General features: G+C 38.0%; 1 non-coding gene across 1 annotated transcript; it reads left to right on the plus strand.

Moving 5' to 3' along the window:
* Nucleotides 1–659: 659 nt before the first annotated feature.
* LOC113284739 lies at nt 660–765 on the plus strand. Its single transcript, XR_003328361.1, has one exon. It is a non-coding gene; the product is annotated as a U6 spliceosomal RNA (small nuclear RNA).
* The last annotated feature ends 8,143 nt before the right edge of the window (nt 766–8,908 follow it).

Below are 8,908 nucleotides of genomic sequence, written 5' to 3' on the forward strand. Positions count from 1 at the left end.
TTATAGACCAATCAACCTTAGTGGTGTACAACTCATTTTTCTTCGCCTTGATCTGGTGGAGATGCTTTCTACTTCGCCCAGATCATTTTCCATGAAGTTTTCCCCTTTCTTTCGCAGACAACTTTGGGTGTTTGTCGGGACAGCTGTCTCTTTTCTTGCTCCATAATTTACTTACTTCGCGAGTTATCTTTCTAGCCAAGTAACCTTACTTCGTCAATCTTTATTTCGTGACTGGTGTCTTGCCGGGTACTCCAACTGATTCTTCGTAGTTTAGATTCCTTATACGAGGTACTTCGTTTTAGGATGCTTCGTGTTATTAGTTAGTGGCGAGGTAATTCTGACATTTGATTTGACAAGTCATTGACCGAGATTTTTAAGTGAAATTCTTCAGTCCTATTTCGTGCCTTCATGTGCAGCCACGTGGCGAAACTATTTTGTGTACCTATAACAAACTCGGGGAAACGAGGAACTAAACTTAATTTTTGTGTCTCTCTGTATGCTTGTCAAATCAGATTTTATAGTGTGAACTCAGATATTCTCAATCACCTCAAGCACATGCTACATCTGCCTTTAAGGTGCAAACTTAACAATGACACTGGCTAAAAAGAACTATAAGATCTGCTATACTTTGCTAGTCTTTCCTGAGAGGAATCGTGACTGCTTTTGAACCCGGAGCGTCCGATAAAATTGAAACGATTCAGAGAAGATTAACACGGTCCCTGCCGCAAGATGACACGCACAAATCGAGAAATGTTCCAAATTTTTAAAATTTTCCGTTTTTCCTTTTTGTCACTTAACGGTGGTTTAGAGTTCCTCTCTTCGATACACGGGGAAGGGCATGAAGAGAGGCTTATATTAGCTACAGGATTTGCAAGTGTGATTGGAATACCCGAAGGACACATGGTGATGAAGCAAATTTTCTTATTAACAGTTGATATATTTCAGAATTCTTAGATAAATGTACAACTCTGAAACATAAATATTCCTATCACATAATTCATCGGACAGACAGCTTAAAGGAACTAACTATATGCGCCCAACATTAAGTATAGGCAAAACTCCCTTATATATTTCTCATGACGACGACGCATAACATATCTAACTGCTTCTTCGCTAATCTTTCATCTTCAGCTCATCCCCGAACATATGTACCCGAGTAAACTGCTTCTTAGCTAACCTTTCTTCTTCCTGTTGTTTTTCTTTAATAAGATACCGCCACCACTTTGTAAACACTATTGATATGATTCTGGAAGAATCATATATGTAATATAACCGCAATAGTACGGTGTCTACAATGTAGAGAGAGGCGAGTACAGATCGTTCCCACGAGGAGCAGTGGAAATACGTAATCAATATCTCTAATGGACTAACAAGTAAAGATGTTTTTGGATTTTTGAAAGAATAAAGACAATGAGAAAAATAAACTCAATTAACAAAACGAATCAAATGGGAGAGTTGGTAACCAGGGTTTAATGTATCCACCACTATTTCTATTCAAATACTAAAATGAAACATAATTCATGAATTATTTATTGTTCGTTCTATTGACATCACCTATTATATATATCAGAGTCGCAAATATCACTGGGACGCCCTAAGCATGGCACATCAAAAGACTAAATCAAAGCATGCACCATCAAATTGCATTAGCGAGAAATTTATACGAAACTAAATACAGGTTCTCAAATAATACCTGACTATTCTAAGCATACCCCATCAAAGAATTTAACCCAAGCATGATATATCAAATAAGTAGACAAATATACTTTCGATCCTAACAATTATGCACAAAGGTTATACGAAACCGGTGAAGCACAGATTATCATTAAATCAACATATAAAATCATGAAATTAGTTACTCAAATCAAAATTTTCTATTACTATATAATCCAATCAATCAAAAATGGTCTAATACCCATGTAGTTTCAACCATAAAAAAAAATAATTAGCAAGACATGGCTTTCTCAAAAACGATAAACAAATATATTAAATATTCACTAATTAATCGAAATAGAATTGGAAAAACGGAACAACGCAATACCTTCTCCGTCTCTCCTTCACGGCTCTGTAGCCGCCTCCCTTCTTTTCGTCTCCCAAAACCGGCTTCCTCGAAGATTTTCGGTTTACTTTAATTTCTTTCTTCCTCACGCCACAAATGTATTACCAACGAATGAGAGCGTGCCACATCACCCTTCCAGCATCACTTATCTAAGGTATGAAATTACTTCCTGCATGCGGATGCATGAAAGTATATTCTTGCCTTATTTGTGGGATCCACATACCCAGCTTCCTTTGTGTTCCTACCGAATTGATTGAATCACCATTCGTGCCTTGACTCTCTCCAGAACTCAAATGGCAGCAACACCCGTCTAGTGCTCTTCTCGTCTTCTCAGCAACTTCGACGCACAATTTCAGGTCAAATAAACGCGGCCACAGTCACCTCAATAATCCATCGTTGTCCCCATTAAATCGATACCACCATCGTCAGTCGAGTCCAGAAGCTCTTGAGCATCACCAACTCTTTCCTATACTCCGACCATTCCTTCCTAAATCCAACACATCAAACTCCCCTTCTGCATCTCGTCATCACTGGTTGCAGGGATCAACCAATTATTCACTCGAGCACAAACCTATGTTGACTGATCCAACAATGAAGCTTCGACTTTCTCCCCTTCAGATCCAATCCCGGAAGACAGCAAATACTCTAACTGATCATTTGTAAATTACAATTACAACCACCACGTGCCATCAAATAGCCCTTAACGTCTTTGTTGCTGCTTCATGTCGATGATGTTTCCAACAACAAACTGAACCAAAAATCAACTTCAAAACACCATTAGACTCAACCAATTAACATGCGTCATTACTCCAGCAACAGTGTCACCTCTTGTAGCCTGAATTCGCTGCATCTCCATCGTTACTGCTCAAAACCAGCATCACTTCAATCTTCCCTGTCATATCGTCACGACATCCAGCAAACACCAATCTTTTCTTAGTCCTTCCAGTCGACATTTATCTCCAGCACTGCCAGATAGCATTCACTCGGCCAACATTTCTATTGTAAATTTCAGACCGAACACAACCCTACTCTTCACTGATTAGAACTCCATGCAAAATCAGCCAACATAGCCATACCATAACAGAACTTTCAAATCCATTGTTTCCAGCCAACATCACCAGCTAAACAAACACATTTTTAGTTGGAAGCTTCCATTTCATCTTCTTTCCTGATTCGAAAACTGACCATAAGACAAGCTACAACCAGTTCAACATGATCGAGCCAGCTAACTCACTTCGAACAACAACCCATAATACCCTGGAACCCATTACAGTTGCCAACCCATACATCTCCACTTCCTTGTCTTCTAAATATCATCATCAAGATCGGTGTTATTGATGCAGGAATCCGAAATATCCATCACTGCCTATAAGATTTGGTTTCACAACTGCTTGAATGAGATCGAGACCAACCCAGCACGTATGCTGCTCGGATAAATCCATTTAGACACCACCAGCTCCCATTAGGAAATTAAAGTTTCTTTTGTTACGTAAAGAAATGAGATTCCACAGACTGTGTTGATAGGAAGGCACGTGCCACTTATTGCTTTTAGTGCTTGGCACGGAAGAATATGAGACAGCTTAAAATAATTAGTCATAGTGGGCTCTCTCTCTTGATTTGAGTAGTAGCAGTGTAGATCTTCATGTTGTGAATGACTCTTTAGCTTGTAGCTTAGCCACGTATCCCATTTTGGTGCCAGTGATTGAATTTACTCTTCGAGCTGCAATTTTGGTGTTCAATACTCGAATGATTGAAATTACTTGTACTTTCTACAAAATCACTAAAATAGCGTTATTAGTTAAAATATAAGTCCTAATTAATATAAATATGGATATAAAATGTTGTACTTACGTGTTTATCAACTATCATCCGTGGTCGGTACTTAGTTATGAACAAAAGATACCAACTATCTCCTACTCCATAATCACTCATCTCCCATATCTTCAAACAAACATCAGAGCCGCCACCTAGCAAGCAAAGGTGGCCTACGAACGCATCAACAGCTCTATAACGGGCATCAACAATGGTTTCAGGTTGTGGTATTTCATTGAAGATTTCGGCTTCCATATCGTAAGAAAGTATAACTCGGATTTCTGTAAACGAATTTGCTATCCAATGGAGAGATACGTTTGTAAACACCCCAGGCTCTCCCCCGTTACAAAGTTTGTAAGGAATGCATGAACTTTCTTTCCATGTGCTTGAACCTAAACTGTATATTTCAACCATAGAAACATCCATGTCTGGTTTATTGTAAAATGATACATGTTAAGTTATATCCAAGATATTATACGATCTTGGTGTTATTGTGTTAATATATGGTTGTAACTGCATATACATTTCCTTCTTTATTTATCCTAGATGTTGTTAGATATTATTGGGTGTATCCTTTATTTTTTCCTTATCAAGTTCTATAAGTTTGTATAAATCAGGCCTTTGCTTATCAATGAATATACAAAGAGTTAATCTCACAACAACTACAGAATCTCTATGCTCATGTTTAACATGGCATCAGAGCTAGGAAAGATCTAACAACCAGTTTTCCGTTGCAATACAATCCATAGAAAACATTAGTCATTGCCTCCTGATCATAACCTAGTTCAAACATTAGTCATTGCCTACAATCACTTTGTCATTTCTCATGAGGAGCTTTCTTAAAGGAAAGAGTATGTAGAAGTATGTCGATGGTACAGAAAAAGATCCTACAACAAACAGTTCTGGTGACAAAGGAAAAGAAATACAAACAAAGGATCCAAAAGAAGAATGGGAGATTAACAATCACAAGATTCTCACTTGGATTGGAAACACAGTTATTCCTTCTATAAGTATGCAACTCACCAGTTTTGAGGTAGCCAAAGATGCATGAGACTTTCTTTCAAAAAGATACACTCAAATCAACTTTGCTCAGAGATATAAACTTGAACAAGATATTAGATCTATGAAGCAGTCACATGATCAGACTATTTATTTTTTCCATTCTGAGATGTCTATAGTCTGGAATAAATTAGCACTCATGGAACCAATATGGACTGTAGACTTGGAACTGTGGCAGAAATATAGAGAGGAAACACGTTTAGTTCAACTCCTAATGGCCTTACGTGATGAGTTTGAGTTAGTTAGGGCATCTATCCTTCATCGTTCACCTCTTCCAATTGTGGAAGCTACTTTGTCTGAACTTCTTGCAGAAGAAACAAGAAAAAGAATCACACCAGAGATATCAGGAGTGTTTGTTGTGCCTGCACATTCAAGTTCAAATAATTTTTCAAGAAACTCAAGTCCTTCAGTGCAACAAGACCTGTCTCAAGTGCAGTATCACAATTGCAAGACCTTTGGACACTTTGTAAAGAACTGCAATTTCCCATCTTCTAGTTCCTCATCTTCCCCAACAATACCTGACACACCCGCAACACAGTGTGGGTATTGCAAGGAACTTGGTCATTCATCCAGATTCTGCACCTCACCAACCTCAAGAAACATGATAAGAATCAATGCTAATGGAGGAAACAAATTCAGTACACCAACCAGATTTATGGCAGCTCCAGTCTCATATGCATCAACATCAAACTCATCTGCATTAGTTGTACCTGGTAGTAATTTTGCACCAAACCTTGCTGATATTCTAGAGATGATTAAACAAGCACTCTCAATTGGTAACAATCCTACGGCTGCATCCGCCTTCTCTATCTCCTCATGAATTTATTCAACTGAATGGTTTCTCGACTCAGGAGCATCAAACCATATGACTGTTAATCAAAAGTTCTTTGAAAGTCTTCATCCGGTCATTACTCCTAAGATTCATACTGCTAATGGATCAACAGTAACGGCAAGTCATATAGGCTTGGTCAACAATTCAAATAACCTTTGTGTACTAGATGTGCTTCTTGTACCAAATATTACAATGAATCTTATTTCGGTTGGTCAGTTGTGTGATCAAGGTTATAACACGTATTTTTTTCCTTTTGGTTGTGCTATACATGATCTCAAAATCGGGAAGATAGTTGGGATAGGCTGTAGAGTTGGTCGGTTATATCTTCTTCAATCACCTATCCTTTCAGCAAAATCTAAAAGTCATATTGTAGTTATTACTCCTACTGCACATGTCTTAGTATCTCCTTTCATGTCTTGGCAATCTATATTAGGTCATGTTTCATTTACTCTCCTTTCGTAAATGATCAATAAAGGTTTACTAGGAGACACTCAAAGAGAAAAAGAACCCAATTGCATCTCTTGTAAACTGGCCAAACAACCAACACTTCCTTTCAATATCAATATGACTTTTTAAAAAGAACCTTTTGAACTTGTTCATTCAGATGTTTGGGGTAAATCCCCTGTTGTCTCAAAAGGTGGAGCATTATACTATGTTAGCTTTGTTGATGACTTCTCTCGTTATACTTGGGTTTATTTGTTCTCCTCAAAAGAATAATTTCTCAAAATATATGTTGATTTCTCTACTATGATAAAAACTCAATTTTCAACACAAATCAAAATATTCCGTGCAGATCAAGGGGGGGAGTACATATCCAATCCTTTTCGAGAATTTCTCAAAACTAAAGGCACTATTCTTCAACTTTCTTGTACTGAAACACCTGAACAAAATGGTGTTGCAGAACGCAAACACCGTCACATCATTGAAACAGCCAGAACTCAGTTAATTTCAACTTCAGTTCCTTCCAACTTTTGGGGTGAATCTGTTCTCACAGCAGTTTATACAATTAATCGTGTGCCAACAGCTGTTACAGGTGGAATATCTCCTTATGAGTGTTTGTATGGAAACAAACCTAACTACTCTGAGCTTAAAACATTTGGTTCAACATGTTTTGCTCTTTTATCTGAACGTGAGCGAAACAAACTTAATCAGAAGAATGTCATGTGTGTTTTTCTTGGCTACGGAGAAGAACATAAGGGATATCGTTGTTATGATCCAGTTAATCGCAAACTGCGTGTATCTCGTCATGTTACTTTCTGGGAAAAGATTCCCTTTTGGACCCTCCCAAGTAGTAAGTCATCAACCTTTGAAATTTTTACATATTTAAATCTTTTTTCATTAGAGATCACTAGCTCTTCCCCAGAGTCATTAGTAAACCCTGAGAATGCTACAATCATTCCTGAAGAACTCGACCACTCTACGATTCAACCTGACTCAGGAACGACATCCTGATGCTGAAGAGAATTCTTTTCCACCTCGCAATCGAATACCACCAGCTAAGTATGCAGACTATCATTGTTCCTTGTCTTCTATTTTATCATTTTATGAACCAAAAACATACAGAGAAGCAGCAACCATTCCAGAATGGCAAGATTCAATGGATGATGCACTGGATGCACATAAAGAGGCAAGGACATGGGAAATGGTGGATCTTCCTCCTGGAAAATCAGTTGTTGGAAGCAGATGGGTTTACAAAGTTAAAACCAAGTCAGATGGTGAGTTTGAACGATGTAAATCACGAGTTGTTGCAAAAGGATAAACACAAGAGTATGGTGTTGACTATGAAGAAACATTTGCACCACTGACCAAAATGGTTACAGTTCGTACATTACTCGTTGTTGCTGCAGCACGACAATGTGGGATTCATCAAATGGACGTGAAAAACGCTTTTCTTCATGGTGAGTTACAAGAGGAGGTTTACATGAAACCTCCTCCTGGTTTGCCTCATGGACCAAATCAGGTATGTAAGCTTCGACGGGCATTATATGGACTCAAACAAGCACCTCGTGCTTGGTTTGAGAAGTTTAGAAATGCAATTCTACAGTATGGCTTTACACAAAGCTTCTATGATTCAGTTATGTTCATCAGATCTTCAAACAAAGGGATTTTTATTCTTCTCTTGTATGTTGACGACATGGTTATCACTGGCAGTGACACACGGGGTATTAATAAACTCAAGTCATATCTCAGTGACTGTTTTAAGATGAAACATCTTGGACCTTTAAGTTATTTTCTTGGCATTGAAGTTGGCACATCTTCTGCTGGTTACTTCATATCACAGGTAAAATATGCTTCTGAGATTATACAACGTGCAGGGTTATCTGACAATAAGTTAACTGACACACCTCTTGAATTGAATGTGAAATATAGTCCTACAGATGGGACTTTGTTGTCCAATCCAACATCGTATCGTCAGTTAATAGGGAGCCTTAATTATTTGACTATTGCAAGACCAGATATAAGTCATGCAGTTCACATAGTCAGTAAGTTTATGTCTTCTCCAAGGTCTACTCATTATGCAATTTTTCTTAGAATTCTAAGATATATCAGTGGGTCTCTGTAACAAGGTTTGTGTTTCTCATCTAAATCTGATCTCACTCTTTGAGCTTATTCTGATTCGGATTGGGCTGGGGATGTTACAGACAAAAGATCTATTACAAGATATTATGTTTTCTTGGTAGACTCTTTGATTTCCTGGAGAAATAAGAAACAAAGTGTGGTTTCTCGTTCAAGTGCTGAAGCAGAGTATAGAGCTCTTGCTCACACCACATCTGAACTCATTTGGTTATGTTAGCTCCTTTGTAATATGGGAGTTCAAATTTCTGCACCTACACCAATGTACTGTGATAACAAGGCTGTTATTCAGATTACACACAATGATTTTTTCCATGAACGTACAAAACACATCGAGATATATTGTCATTTTACTCGTCATCATTTTAAGAAAGGTACAATCACTCTTTCGCATGTCAAATCAGAATTTCAAGTGGTAGAACTCTTCACCAAGACACACTCTGCAGCTCGTCTTCGGTTCTTAATTTCCGACTCAAGATGTGTACTCCACCACCTTGAGTCTGGGGGGGGGGGGGGGGTGTTAAGATATATCTTGGTGTTATTGTGTTAATTTATGGTTGTAACTGCATATA

The sequence above is a fragment of the Papaver somniferum genome, chromosome 5, assembly GCF_003573695.1.
Source record: "Papaver somniferum cultivar HN1 chromosome 5, ASM357369v1, whole genome shotgun sequence".
Lineage (NCBI taxonomy): Eukaryota > Viridiplantae > Streptophyta > Magnoliopsida > Ranunculales > Papaveraceae > Papaver > Papaver somniferum.